At 46.4% G+C, this 16,424-nt stretch overlaps 1 long non-coding RNA gene across 1 annotated transcript in view; it reads right to left on the bottom strand.

Annotated features, from left to right (window-relative positions):
- The window catches only part of LOC138488580 (uncharacterized), a 244,424-nt gene extending 228,852 nt beyond the window's left edge, over positions 1–15,572 (bottom strand). Inside the window, exon 1 of the long non-coding RNA XR_011274686.1 lies at positions 15,214–15,572. This is a non-coding gene — a long non-coding RNA (uncharacterized lncRNA). The remainder of the gene's footprint in view (positions 1–15,213) is intronic.
- Between the last annotated feature and the right edge of the window lie 852 nt (positions 15,573–16,424).

The following is a 16,424-nucleotide window of genomic DNA, read 5'->3' on the forward strand; positions in this document are numbered from 1 at the left end:
ACATCTGGCAATGATCTGCGATTTGATAGCCTCATCGTTTGTGTACCGGTGGAACTCGCAGTGCTTTACCTTCGACCGGAGGCATGTCACAAATGTGTCCATGCTCTCGACAGGGAGTTGTCTCGTGGTGTGAAACGCGTGACTTTCGTAAACAACATTCTTGTGCATGGCAAAGTGTTCATTCAAAATGGTCTTGAGTTATTCATATTTATACTGTACGTCTTCTGGGAGTTCGAAAAAAATGGTGAGGAGTCCAATGATGCGCTTATCATCCTGAGTACCTATTATGTTGAGGTAGGCATCAAATTCCTTCATCCTACGGGACCACCGTGGACCTAGGCTCGTGGAGTCTGAGATGTTGAAGGAGAGTAGAGATGGCAAGGGGAATGTGTCCCTCCCTTGAGGGCTCTGTGGCTCAGGGGCCTCTGGGCCCTGATCTGAGGCCTGGGCACTCATTGTGCAGCGATCGCAGTGGCAGGTGGTTGACTCTGCCTGTGCTTACACAAGTGCCGTGTCCTCCAGTGGTTGCAGATCCTTGTGGTGCTAGATGTCCCCAGACCTCTCTCTGGTGTACACCTCCATGGTGGGCTGACAGGGCAGTGCTCACCTCAGCTGTGTGCGGTGCTGGGCCCTCAGCTGCTGGCACTCAGACTTCTTCAGTGCTCCTGCACTGAACCGATCAGCTCCACGAGTGAGGGTCCACCTCTACGAGCGCCTGCGGGCCTTCGGCAGCTGCCCGGGGAGACCAGAGCAGGCAGCGTTGTTGGACCCAGAGTGGAAGGCAGTGGGTCACCGCCTCATCGCCATTGTTAGAGCGCAAAAAGGCACATCCACACAGTATGGGGTCAGCACGTAACTTACTTTATTCGTGCCTGTGCACTCCCCTTACAGCTGCTGTCATGTGACCGCTTTAACATACCTGACTCGGTGACGGGTGGGAGACTAGAATGCTACAGCCTCGACGTTGACATCTGTAAATGCTCACACAGCACTGCTGAGTGGTCATTTACAGATTCTGGGTGGGCCTTGCCTGCTCAGGCCCTACCCAATCTAAGCCTCTTCTCATTTACAACCTATAATAATCATTACTGTTTTAGGTGAAGCGACATGTCTCGCAACTGGTGCCCTATAAATCGCAAATAATTACAATTGACACAAAACCTTTTCAAATGCTTTACAAGGGGCAAGCTGTGCTTTTACAACAATGTAAAATAAAAAAGAAGTAAATGCAATTTACACACTGAGTTTATTGATAAAACAACACAATTATGTCATATGCAATATCAGCATTTTCTCAACAGCAACAGAAATACTGCAAATATAAAGGGGAGCACAGCAGAGGCCCAATCCAGCTCCATGATATATAAACGTCACAAGTCAATGCACTTAAAACATATAGGTTCCTATACTTAGAAGAACATGCATGCTTTCTTCTGACACATACATCGGTGCACAGTCACATCCAGATAGCCACAGATGCACACACCCAGACACATACACTATCACACACACCAATGACACCCATACATGTGCCACCAAGACCTACACAGTTACATGCCCGTGTATTTAAATACACACACTCACGAAAGACACAGATAAAGAGCCCAGCACTGAGCTGTCTTCATCAAGCTCATATAACCCTCCCGTGGTTTTCCAATGCTGTCAGTCGCAAAAATACATACAATGTGTCAAGGGTAGTATGAGTTTCCAGAAATCCGATGATGGGATTATTTGGGGAAATCAATACATAAATGTACTCTGATGCACCCTTTATTTTTGTTGGCACCCTGCCTGGTATGCCTGGAAAATTGTGCTCACAACAATTCAAACAAAAGTGCACATTTCAATGTTGGAGTGGAAAATTGTGCTCACAACAATTCAAACATAAGTGCACATTTCAATGTTGGAGCCACGTTCTCAAACACAGAAAATGCTTCAAATTGGCACAAAGTGTATGCAAACTTTGTGGGCAGACACCATGCCCAGGAATACAGCTTGTATCTATATATCCACCCATGCACACAGCACAATATGCAACACCCAAGAGCAACACATATGTGCATCTCATCGCCAGTGAAGCCAAAGGCAAATGTCCTTCCCCAGAAACAGATACAAAATACTATTAGCAGAACAGGGACTGCCAGCCCCTGCTCCAAAGTAGATGAAAGGTGATCCTTCCTTGGGAATGTAATGGATAGGAGTAGAAAATGTGCCACTAGCAATGCAGTGTCTTGTGCAAACAGGCGTGGTGCCTCGTTACGAATATTGCAGTAAAACTGCACATTTTACACAGAATTACCACCAAACGCATTCACCGTCACCACCACTTGGTCCAGCAAGAGGTATTCTCAGAGGTATTCTACCTTTTCTCACCTTCCCCAGAGCCCTGGTCCTTTCTAGGCTGGACTATTGCAACAGCCTCTTTCCCAACCTGCCCTCTTCTACCCTCCGTCCTCTTCAACTCATCCAGAACAGAACCACAAGGCTTATCCTTGGCCTCAAGACCAGGGACTGCATCTCCCCGGCACTGAAATCCCTTCACTGGCTCCCAGTGGCTGCAAGCATTAAGATCATGACCCTTTGCATTGTCCACAAGGCTTTCTGGGGCTTGGGCCTACTCTACCTGCAACGCTCTCTTCCTAAATACTCTGCCTCCCGAGCCCTCCGCTTGTCTTCCTCGAACGCTCTTTATCCTCCGCAGGTGCCTCCCTCTGGAACAGCCTCCCTGCCCCTCTCCGTCTTGAACCAAATCACCTAAAGTTCCGGAAACTCCTCAAGACCTTCCTCTTCGCCTCCTCCTTCTCTCCCCCTCTCCCCTGCTAACCTCCTCCCCCTACTTTCTTTCCCTCTAGACGCTTCTTCTGCTCAGTTTGCCAACTGGCTGCTTGGTGTACATTCAGAGCCTCACAGCTTCCTGGCCAGTCTTCTGCACTTGCCCCCGGGCCCTGCTCTGCCACAGCACGTCTGCACTCTCGGTTACAACCCATGAGAAGGGCACCTCTTAGCACTTAACCCATGTTTCTGGCAGGACTGCATGCACTTGATCCCCTTTACTCCCTCCCCCCTGCAGTTCCCGTCTATGGACTATGACCTGAATGTAACACGCCTAGTATGCTCATTTGTATTGTTCTCCCTTATGTTTCCCCTCCCATGCATGGTTGCACTCTGAAACACTGTATAAGCGCATAATAAATAAACAATCAATCAATCATTTACCATCAGCGGTGATTCCGCTGTATTTTCCCCCAGCCATAAGCCAGGGATAAATCCTCCACTTGGAATCCAAACATGGAATTCGGCAGTGAGATAACATTGGCAGAAATTATGTTACCTCCTCCCAAAAAAGTGGTGACAACGGAATAACAGCCAAAAATGTACTGCACTCACAAACTCACGTAAGGAGCCCCAAAGTGTCAATAGGATCGTTAAGAAGCCCAACAAAAAAGGGATCGGATAAATTGGGCACAGCAGGAAATAAATACACTCTGGGGTATTCCTTTATTTTTGTGGGCACCCTGCATAGTTGTCCTGCAAAGGGAACTCACGTCAGTTCAAGCCTAAGTGCACAGCGCATTGTTGGACTGAAGTTTTTAAAGCTATAAAAGTCTGCACATATAACCCCCCGAAACGAATGTCGGGTGCTCAGTCCATAGTTCATTGATCCTCACAGTAGACTTCTTCCCCGCCGCCGCCGTAGAGCTGCACGCGCTTTATCGCTTTCCATCACAGGTGTTGATGCAAGTTTTCACAATTGCACACTGAATAATTAGCATTTAGTGTTCATACATGAAAACCGGTGTCAACAAGTTCACTCTGCTCTTTGGCCGGGGGTAGTAGCATGAGTGCAAATGAACGCAGGCAATAACAGCACTCAGCTGCCTTTGACTCACATAGGGCCTCATTACACGGTAGGCGGTAAACCATGGTGCTACTAGCACACTGGTACCACCATGGAGGAGAGGGGAATTACCACACCATTCCAAGGTTGGCGGGGCGGTAATTCCCCCTTTCTCCATGGCCCTTCCCCATTCCCATTTTTGCCCCATAGGGCATAAGGGGAATGGGGAAGGAGCTAATTACGGTACCGCAAATTGCGGTACCGTAATTAGCACCAAGGTCCCTTTGCGGGTGCCAACTTTAATGGCTGGTCTACACCAGCCGTTAAGGTCGGGTCCCGCAAAGGGACCTCGTAGTAAGGCGGTAAGGGTTAACGGTCACCGGTACCCTTACCGGTGACTGTTAATCCTTACCGCTTTCCGTGTAATGCGGGCCATAGACAGCCCTTCCTTGCCAAGGAATGGTGACTTTGCGATCACCCTTGGAGTCGGCATCCATCCACTGACAAGTTTTCTACTAGATCAATCAGGTACATTTTAGAAACATTGTGCTAAGACAATAAATGCGTTATGAACTATACTTATAAATAACAAGCAATGCAAAGGAATACACATATTTAATGACTATTGTATCTAAAGATGTGAATAGAAGAGGGTCACTTCAGGTAATAATTGCTGCTATTAGCACAAAACACTCACAGGGACAATGGCAAAAGCAGGGGAATGTATAAGAAGTCAGGCGAGTGGCAGGACAGGTGATGATTTTTTTTAATTTGCGAGGTGTAAATATTTGCTATGAAAATGCATGAGCAACTGTGAGTATAGTGAGAGACCCTCCACCAACCAATGGCTGTGCGGGTGACTTCTGACCAGAGAATTCTTCCAAATAATGGGTTCAAATGGTGCATTTTACAGCAGACTTTCCGTGAAAAATTGGGTAAAAAGCGACACTGTTTGCAATCAACTTTGTAGGGTAACACATGAAAAAAAATTCCAATCTATGGCAGGACACCAACCGTGCACAGGAGCCTTTTCCAACACATTTTCATGATGCTTTTGCCCATTAGGCCTCATTACAATCTTGATGAATTTACCATTACAACTACTCGGTCCCATGAATTTACTGGAGGATTATGAGTGGTATAATAGAATGTTAGTCACAATGTTTTGAGTATGTCGGCCCCCATAACGTTTTTGTAAAAATGTACTGTGAACGGTAATTCTGCTGTGGTCAATCGGATGATCTTTGCAGGTAAAGTGGTGGTAAATCCTCCTCTTCATCTGCAATCTCGGAATTCACCAATGCAAAGAGTGGTGGTAGAATGTCAGTGATGGAACAACTGCCATTGTTCCACCATTTTCACCCACACAGAGAACTTGTAATTAAGCTGAGCAATGGAAATACTATGCACTGTACGAAAACATGTTGCATTCTGGCTGCCCCAATGTAGGCCAGTAGTCCCATATAAAAACACCTATTATGTTGACATTGCCTACAATGTCAGTATAAATGCTATGCTCACTGTTAGAAACCATACCCATACTACTGGATGCACCAAGGTAGGACAGTATCCTAAAGAACATTTACCATGTTGACTTTGCCTATAATGCTAGTAGAATATTAAGCTTTTTGTGTATGATCCAGAGACACCCCCATCTCCCAATCCCCAATCAGAGGCCCTCCTCCCCAGCCTGCATGGAGACAGATTCTTACATATTCACTATCCCACCCATAAACTACAACATGCACAGCGTGCACACTACACTTTCATTTTCTCATTCCCACGTTCACCTACACACTGAACTCTTTCACAACCTCCCACAATCACGTGTCCACTTACACAGACACAACTCATTGCATGCACACATACATAGATATATACATATATACATGTATACATACATACATACATAATGGTTTTATTTTTTCATTACCTATTACAATGCCCGTATGGCTCTCTGGTTCCAATGTGCCCTGCATAGAGGTCAACACAAGCAAGGGAAGGTGCCAATCAAGCACCTCTCCCTTTCTAGCTCTTGACATGCATGATGGAGACAGCACACTACTATTTCGGAACCCCAGGCCCTTGCATTGCATAGGGTGGTACATAAGTGTTCCCTTAACATCTTTGGACCTGAAGTACCGCAGTCTTCATGCCCAATGGGCCATGCAAGGCTGGTGAGGCAAAATGCCCCCAGCCATGCATGGCACATTGGGAAAGCACTGCTGGGGTGCTGTAAACTAAGGGAAACCATGTTTCTCTAACAATTTATAACCAGCCCAGGAGCGCACACTCAGTTGCAGCAGCAGCTGAGAGAGGCTTGAGTCCTTCCCCTCCTAAAAATCCTACGCTGGACCCTGCACTCCCTACCAACTACCAACCAATCCACTGTCCCTTCCTGCTAAAAATCCTGGACAGAGCAGCCTATGTCCTAGGAGTCCGCCAATCTGGCTTCCAACCTCAACATAGTACGGAATCAGCGCTCCTGGATCTAAAAAAACAAAATGATGAAATCCGAGATGAAGGGAAACCAGCCTTGCTGCTCCTTCCTCCTAGACCTCTCTGCTGCCTTCGACCTGGTATAATCACCTGACCACTGCTGTCTGTTTTTCTCATGAAGCTACAACTTGGATTGCTTCCTTTCTAAGCAGAAAAGTAATGAGAGTCTTCGCAGCAAATGAGAGCGCACCACCAGCCCCAATCAAGTGTGGAGTCCCACAAGGCTCCTGCATCTCTCCCATGCTCTACAATATCTTCAGCAAACCTCTTTTGGATCTCTTGGACTCTGAAAGCATAACATACACAAACTATGCAGACGACTCACATATTCTCCTTCCCCTATCGGGAAACTGTTCCAACGATTCTAAAACATTGAGTACTGTGTATGCCGCAATCCAAGCTTGGATGGCAACCCACCTAGTGTTCACAATGACCAGAACACTAAGATCCTTCTTGTCAGACCCTCCACAGTGCTAAATAAAACGTGACCCGAACTACGCAGCTTTCAATATTGGTGGCACCCAAATCATGGTCTCCCATGAAGTAAAAACACTGGGGGTTTACCTTGACGCTTCGCTCTCACTGACTCGCAAGGTGAATGCCATTGCCTCATCAGCAGCATACACCACCAAACTCACAAATGCTGCCAGACCCTTTCTCTCTACTGCCAGCTGCTTAATGATTGTATAGGCTGTGGTAGGTGCCAGACTAGACTACTGCAACGTTCTTTTTGCAGGAACCTCAGCATGCAACTTGCAGAAACTACAGACAATCCAAAACAATGCCCTGAGAGCAGCCTTAAACATCCCTAAAGCAGATCATATCTCTGCCTCCCATAGGGCCGCACACTAGCTCCCCATCCAAGAGAGAATCATGTGCAAGACCCTATCCATTACCCACAAATGCATCACCAATTCTGCCCCACACACTACTTCAATCAAGAAACGTTGAAGGCCCCCTCCTCTAGATCGACCAGAACCCCTTACTCACACAAACTAATCCACCCAAAGTCAAAAGAGTTCAAGCTGGAGGCTCCAGCTCCCCATCCATTGCGGCCAAACAATGGAACACCCTAGCTCACTTCCTGAGAGCAGAAGACTCCTATTGAGTATTCCGGAAGACACTCAAAACATGTAATTTCAGATAGGTTCCCTTGTCTCCTACCCCTGACTTCCCCCATAAGAGTGAAGACTGAGCAATGCCCTTATGCTATTAGGAGATGAACTATGCTGGGATTTGTCTGTATATAAGTACTCATTATCTGTAATCTATGTATTCAATATCAGTAATCTATTCAGACAAAATGTAACTAGTACCTGTAACAGCCCCTTGATGCCCCAGGGTTTTTGTGCACCATACAAATGCAAACATAAATAAATAAATAAATGTGGGCGCATGCAATGTTTTCACTCAGTATACTTGACCTTAACGGGTGTGGGAGTCGACACCCTGTCACCCGTTATGGATGAGCAGCCATTGAGTCTGGATGACTACATGTTTTTCAAAGCAATGCAGTCCCTCGGGCTACGGTTGATCACCAAAGGAATGAGGTAGATGTTAGCTCAGTGAGACAAGAAGGAAGTTAGGGTGGGAAATTGTCAACGACTTATATTGGCAAAGCCTGGATATTGCATACCGGCCAAAGTTTCTAAACATGGATGCAACTACTATACCGTTAATCATTAATTTTCTCAGAGACATCGAAAATTTATGACAGTTTCGGAAAATCCACATGTATAACAAAGGAAAACTGATATGAAAAGTTAATTCCAGGTCTGTTCTTTTAGATCTATAGGCCCACATTCGTGACAAACATACGTAAACCAAGTTGCGCATTCTGATCTGTCCTAAATTCTTGAACTACAGCACACTAAACGCCGGCGGTCGAAGTGTACAAAAAGAAGTAGTGGAACTATGTTTCCTGCTGCCCTGCCCCCCTCTCTCCACAAACCACATTGCCACGCCCCCTCCCACACACAATACAAACCCCCAAACACATGCACCTGCATTTTGAGGGAACGTTCAGTGTAGTGCACTGGAAGTACAAGTTTCAACTTCTTCCTACACCTTTAGTTTAAAATTAATCCATTTAGGAACAGTAAAAAGTAGAGGAGCACCGCTCCCAACCGCTCCCGCTCACTTCAACCACTGCTAAACGCACTGATAGCCAGTGTTAACAAGGTAGCGAACGGTGAATCCATTATATGACGGCCCCTGCAGGCAGACTTTTCACAGAAGCACCGGCACTGTTGGTGCTTCCGTCTCCCCACTCCCATGGAGTCCTATGGGACTCTACAGGAATGGGGAGTTACCAAACCGGCCGCCTGACTTCCCGCGGCACCGTGACTTGTAATGTCCCGGTGGCACCGGGAAGTCTGGCGCAGGATTCGGGGTTACTGCCGGTCTCGGAATGAGGCCCTGTGTCCTGGTGTTGCTTGTATCGGTTATAGGGATCTCAGAGAAAGCTTTTGCATTGTAATTACCTCATGAAATAAACAACAGCGACAATGGAAGACATGAGGAGGTCGGCCCTCACTAGTAATCTTCATTGCTTAGATTTATCCTTCCTGTTCCCAGCCCTTACGCCCCTCCATCACCTCCTAGATGACATTTTATTTATGGCCCTATTGAGCCGAAGTACTGGCATCAAAGAGATTGTGGGGATTGGGCCTCTAGGGGATAGTATTAGGTAATACCACTTTCTTTATTTTGTAATTTAGCTATGGCAATGTGGTGCCTTTTGGGCACTTGGCTCACTTCTCGAAAGTAAGGACTTCGTCAAAGAAGGAAGAATCGGGGTTAGGAAGTTTATCAGAAATTAATCAAGGCCTTAACTGACCGGCAGTTTCAGGGTTCTGCCCTAAGATCTGCAGAGACTCTTAGGGCCCGATGCATGGAAATGTGCACAGAAATCCCGCAAGTGCTGTGTGCCAAGAAGGACACTGCGTGAGCCTGCACGCAGAATAAAATATGTGTGCCTTGCCTATTCATGGAATTCACTATGCAAAGTAACCGTATTCGCAAGTCGTGTCCCGAATGCCCCCTACACGCCCCCACACAAAGCATAAAAAGCCAGAACAGCTACCTTTGCGTGCTCCACCGGGCGCAAATACATGCACCCTCCAAATAGTGCGTGCGGGCCTTCATCTCGGGGTACCCTGTGCAGTGTCCCCCGTAACTGTTGCCAGCACCCCAACAACATGAGTATGAACAATCGTATCTCAGTAAAAACTATGAAAATCTGCGTACGAACCCCCGTAAACCGTTCTTGCACCCTGATGCACTGCGTATGCGCACCCCTAAGTCAGATTGCAACCCTAGTTGGGCACACACACCCTTATATTTTATATGCAAACCCACCTCCACGCTGCAATTCCTACACGCAAGTGTACTTACTATGCCAAGAGGCTGCGCAGGTGGTTCCATGAATATGGGTCGTTTCTGCACAATTGTGGGCGTGCGAGGGATTGCCTGTAGGCCGTCCCCGGAACGCCCACTTTTTTGCATGTTCTTCCCCATTTTCTATGTTCTGCCCCCTTGCCAGACCTCAGCGCAAGCCACGCCCACGCCCTGCGTGCCGAGCCGAGTCTGCGCAAAATCCATGCAAGTCCAGAAAAAAATGTCCCATGCAAATAATTCAATGAATCAGCCCTTTAGTTGATACTCTAGGCCAGTGGTCTGCAACCTTCAGCTCCCCAGATATTTTGGACTACAACTCCCATCAGCCCACCCCAGCAGGGTCAATGATGAGGGATCATCATCATGGGAGTTTTAATCCAAAATATCAGGAGAGCTGCAAGTTGGAGACCCCTGCTCCAAACTGTATTCCCCCAGAGGTGCCACTCTCTCCCGTTCACTATTCTCGTACCATCCCAGGGTGAACCTCGTCTGAGGTTCCGCCTCTATTTCATAAGTTCCCCACCATGCCAATGCACATTTCCTTGTCACATTATGGCCTTTTCAATGCCATATGTTACAGGATGTGTGGCCTTTACAGAGTGCAATCATCCATTGCAAATGTAATCACTTGCCATTAAATGGAAGCCCGGGGACAATCTATTTCCTGTGAGTGATTGTTCTCACTGTGCTGGGCATAATGTGACTGATTCTCTTTCTTCTTTAAAGCTCCTTTAATAAAAGAAACATCCTCTAAAATCAATCAACTCTGGTTCTCGGCTAATCCGCCCTTTCTTATTTCTGCCAATTCCAGCCTGGCCTGGTTCCCAGACGCGCTAAATATTATTACAGTGGGCTGGCAGTGCTGCATCCTGCCTCCCTCGCTCGCACATTTGGCGTCTGCCTTTCAAGGGCCCCTCACTCTGCATAACTCACTATGTGCATTTAGGGTGCATCCAGTCATTTAGAATATGTGCAGCAAAGCGAGGACACATACACGAATGCTGAACCTATTTGCTGCTGTGCTTTGCTGGCATGCTCCTGCTGGCGATCTCGAGTATGCTGAGTCATGTCAAAGAGGGAAGGGTTCTGCCCAGACTGGCAGATAGACTCTGGAATGTACTCTGGAGAACAAACTGTTCTTTTCTAATGTACTACTTTTCGGTGAATTTTCCTGAAACATCTGTCTTTATTTTGGGGATTTCCAGGTTCTTTAATCTTAATAATAATGCTTAATAATTTTGTTTTTTATCGCTTCCTTCATTATGATGCACCTCCAACCTTGATGTCTGTCCTGTACATACATTTTGTCTAACGTTAAATGATCTCTTCTGATCTTTACTATTTATTTACATGTCCATGTAACACTTGTCTATGACATCTTCACCGAATGCTTGCCTCTATGATATCCTACTTTATTTTCTTTTTTAAATTCTAATCTCGTTCCAGTAGACTAAAGTCAGTGTTGTTGGAGGCACAGGCAGTTTATTCTTGTAGTATTTGATGGTTAATGCATATTGAAGTGAAGTTGCAAAGCAGCATTTGCCTTTCCTATCTTGCTTTTTGTTAAATCTATTAGTAGGCCCTACCTGATGTCAATAAACAGAGCTTTGGCTCCTTCGTAGGCGTAGGATAGGCATTTGCCAGGGACTGCCATAATGGCAACATCTGGAAAATGGCATGACTACCCGGGCAAAGGGTAGCAGTGCCTGGAAAATGCTTCTCTCATACCTATACACAAGCCAAATCTGTTTGTTTTGCCAATGTTTGTTTTTAACAGCAATTCATTTCAGTGCAAGGAACAGATCCGAGGACACAAATACTGCTTATAAATCAAGTAGCTGAATGCAGAATTGCTTAAGACAGTAGTAGATTTACAGCTACAATTAAATTATTAACTCTATGTAAAGTGGTTACAAGTAACACTGGCAGGCTTCGTACATCACAACCTTGCTGTTACTGTGCAAGCTGTACCGAATACAAAGCAGGTCTCTGCGAGCGTCAGTGACAAAGAGAACAGATGCACCACAGGCAGCACCAGTGCAAGCTTCACCTAATACAAAACAGGTCCATGACTACAAGCATCAGTGACAAAGACAACATGCACCACAGGCAGCAGCACCAGTGCAAGCTAATACAAAACAGGTCCATGACTACAAGCATCAGTGACAAAGACAACATGCACCACAGGCAGCACCAGTGCAAGCTTCACCTAATACAAAACAGGTCCATGATTACAAGCATCAGTGACAAAGACAACATGCACCACAGGCAGCACCATTGCAAGCTTCGCCTAATACAAAACAGGTCCATAATAACGAGCATCAGTGACAAAGACAATAGATGCACAAAAGACAGCACCAGTGCAAGCTTTACCTAATGCAAAACAGGTCTCTAACGACAAGCGTCACTGACCAAGAGAACAGATGCACCACAGGCAGCACCAGTGCAAGCTTCACCGAATACAAAACAGGTCTCTAACTATGAGTGTCAGTGACAAAGAGGACAGATGCACCACAGGCAGCACCAGTGCAAGCTTCACCGAATACAAAAGAGATCTCTAACTACGAGTGTCAGTGACCAAGAGAACAGATGCACCACAGGCAGCACCAGTGCAAGCTTCACTTAATAGAAAACAGGTTTCTAGCTACGAGCGTCAGTGACCAAGAGAACAGATGCACCACAGGCAGCACCAGTGCAAGCTTAACCTAATAGAAACCAGGTCTCTAACTACGAGCGTCAGTGACCAAGAGAACAGATGCACCACAGGCAGCACCAGTGCAAGCTTCACCTAATAGAAAACAGGTCTCTAACTACGAGCGTCAGTGACCAAGAGAACAGATGCACCACAGACAGCACCAGTGCAAGCTTCACCTAATAGAAAACAGGTCTCTAACTACAAGCGTCAGTGACAAAGGCAACATGCACCACAGACAGCACCAGTGCAAGCTTCATCTAATAGAAAATAGGTCTCTAACTACGAGTGTCAGTGACAAAGAGGACAGATTCACCACAGGCAGCACCAATGCAAGCGTCACCTAATACAAAACAGGTCCATGACTACGAGCGTCAGTGACAAAGAGAACAGATGCAGCACAGCCAGCAACAGCGCAAGCTTCACCTAACACAAAACAGGTTCATGACTATGAGCGTCAGTGACAAAGAGAACAGATGCAGCACAGCCAGCAACAGCGCAAGCTTCACCTAACACAAAACAGGTTCATGACTATGAGCGTCAGTGACAAAGAGAACAGATGCAGCACAGCCAGCAACAGCGCAAGCTTCACCTAACACAAAACAGGTTCATGACTATGAGCATTGATGGCAAGAACTAGGAGCATCAGTGACAAAGAGAATAGATACACAGGCAGCACTGGTGCAAGCCTCGTAGGAACAAAGAGAACAGGTAGAGCATGGATACAGCAATGCAGGCATAACCCACATCAGATGCAGCACAGGCAGAAGCATTGACTGTTGGTCACCTACACCACCACAGAGAGCTGTGTGTGCTTCTCTCACACAATGTGCAGTACAGGGCATGCAGTCGCAAGAGCAGTTTGAACTTCCCTTAATATAAATCGAGTAGAGGACACTCGGGGGCACTGCAAGCTTCCCTCACATACACTCATCAATAGCAACAGTCTATGTTACTCACGCACAAAACAGTCAGCAGCAGTGCAAACGTCCTCCTCACACAGGCAACGTGCACAACATCAATAGCAACAGTCCAGGCTACTCACGCACAAAACAGGCAGCAGCAGTGCAAACGCCCCCCCCCCCCCCCCCCCCACAGAGGCAACGTGCACAAGATACATAGCAACAGTCTTGGTTACTCAAGCACAAAACAGGCAGCAGCATGTCAGTCGATTGTGCACGTGAGGGATTCTTCAGAGTGAGTGAGATGTAAAACTAAGATGTAACGTGGCTAATTTCAACTGATCAGAGACCGTAAATACTAGTTTCCACCAGGTTTATCTATTTTTTTTTAATTCTTGAAGAGCTGTACGCTGGGCTTTAAGCAGGGTAAGAATTCGAGGTGCGAGGGCCCTCATTTGGGGGCGTGGCTTGTGGGATGGGTGTGGCCTAAAAAAGTACACAAACAATAGTACGGTACGAAAACAAATATATAAATGTATGTAAGCATTTATACATTTGTATGCGTACCTTACTATGTTTTGTGTAATATGCAAGCCATCTTTTATAAACATAGAAATATGTAACATTTCTATGTTTATAAAAGATGGCTTGAAAAGTACACAAACCATAGTAAGGTACACACATAACTATAAAAATGCTTACATTTACATATTTGTTAGCGTCCCTTACTTACTATGGTTTGTGTACTTCGCGATGGCTTGAAAAGTACACAAACCATAGTAAGGTGGGCACACAAATATGTAACATTTATATATTTGTGTGCATACCTTATGGTTTGCGTACTTTTCAAGCCATCTTTTTAAAACATTTCTATGTTTCTAAAAGATGGCTTGAAAAGTACACAATTCAAGCCATCTTTTATAAAGCTTTGCCGTTGTCCGTTGGCAAAGCTTTATAAAAGATGGCTTGAATTGTGTACTTTTCAAGCCATCTTTTAGAAACCTCGAAATATGTTGAGATGTCCCCAGGTTCGCCGAGGGTTAAAGATGCCTCGTTGACGTGGCGGGGGGGGGGCAGGGAAACAAAGGGACAATAACTTCCTCTGGCGATCCCTTACGCGAGTGTTCACCAGAGGAAGTTAAAGTGACTGACAGAAGTGGCAGCCAGCCACAGCATGGCACTTCCGTCAGCTTGCCTGACTTAATGGCGGGAGCATCTCCCTTCGCAGCGATTGTGTCCGGCCAACGTTGTGGTGGGACCGGGGGTGCCCTGGCAGGCCCCCGTCTGAACCCCACTTTTAGGAGACTGCGTGGGCCTGGCCCAGCTGGCCCTGGCCCACTTAAAGCACTGGCTGTACTGCCACTTTAACGGAGATGGCAAAACCTCAGTTCAGTTTGTAGTTATTCCAAAATCCCCAGGGCTAAAACAGCTCGATATAACTTGACATTTCAATGTATTTTTCTAACAAACACAAAATAGAAACTGCAAAACAGTAAAATGGCTACCATGTGAAACACGGACAGGACTGTGAAAAGGTTGTCTGGCTTGCAGTTTATTTTTGTAATTTTGCAAGCGAGAAGCATGACAACCAAAGAGAAACAAAACACACTATCAATCTGAAATGCAACATCCTGGTGTTGAAGTACTGACCAAACAAGTTACAGCTTTGTCACACATGAAAAAGAAAGAAGCAGTGATTGACAAATTAGCACAACTGAAGAAATAGGCAAAACGTGTGTTTCAGTAATTGCCCCACCCCAGCTGCCCAGCCATGTGCGACCCGCCAGCTGGAGGCATTCCCTAACGCTTCCGGAAACAAACCCGGCAGCAGGCATAGCCCCGCCGCTCCCGCAGGTGTTTCACCCCCGCCTCGCCCATCTTACTTTCCTTTGGCGATGGTGTCCACAATGAACCAAAACTGATGTATCTCGTCGGGTTCTGTCATGTGACCAATTAACAATCCCAAGGGGCCACGAGTATGGCAATCCCACAGTGAGTTCTGTGATGGCTTCGAGTCGCGTTTGCCCTGAGAGGTGACTGCCGCTACAGGATATACAACCCGGCAGCGGACAGTAGCAATGAAAGAGAAAACAGCCCGGCGAGTTCTATTGGGGGTTACTTGCGACGTGGACCTGGAGATGAGCTCACAGACAAAAGAAAAAAACAGAAACGTGATAGGACGCAGTGATTCAAATAGATAAACACGCTCCAGGGCACCCAAACCCTGCCTCGGAAGTCTCGCCCTCTCTCCCCACCAGTGCGCAAAGATTCTGGGCTCAGCTGCAGGGAGTGAAGGCGGGTTGTAGCAGGGCTCAGCGCTGAGCGGTCCTGTCTGCGGCAATGCCATGCTCACGCCGATCTGCCAACAGCCTCAGACAAGAGCGCGTTTATTTTCAGAGCATGCTGTCATTTTTTAGGATTTCTCATGTCAGACCTGCAGCTTTGCACCCAGCCAAGATGTTTATCATGTGTCCGAAGCAGAAGCATGCAGTAGAATATCAGTGCTGCTAAAACATGCTTCCCGTGCTTCCCCCCCCCCCACTACAAATGTGTTGTAATAACTTTTCATAAACTTATCAAAATTAAGATAAGGAAGCAAACGTTCCATTCAAGGCCTACCAACTCCTATATGCCACATGGAAAGGGATCTTCTCAAAGCATATCATAAGTGATTAGGAAAGTAAAGGGCTATTCCCAGTGTCGCACAGGTCTAATGCAATGCAGCCAGAGGGTAGCATTTCTTACCTGATCAAAGGCGAACGTACATTTTGCAGTAATTAGAGGGTTCATAACATCTCGCAGACAGCAAGTCGCCGTAGAATATATTTTTGCTTTTCATACAATTCATTGTATGTGAGAGCATTTAGGAGCATATAATGATAGGTGCCATGGTAAGTATTATGGAAACAAAATGGCTACCTTACCGTATAAAGCACATACTGCAGAGCCAACAACATCATACTGACCTCACTAACCACACATCCAATCAGGAACTCCTTACATCACAAGACACTTTAGCAACACCCACAAATTATTACATGGGCATTTTCAGAGACATTTCGGATCAGTGCGGGTGTGAAACTGGGCGGGCAGG

This window comes from Ambystoma mexicanum, chromosome 9 (genome assembly GCF_040938575.1).
Source record: "Ambystoma mexicanum isolate Mex_15411 chromosome 9, UKY_AmexF1_1, whole genome shotgun sequence".
Lineage (NCBI taxonomy): Eukaryota > Metazoa > Chordata > Amphibia > Caudata > Ambystomatidae > Ambystoma > Ambystoma mexicanum.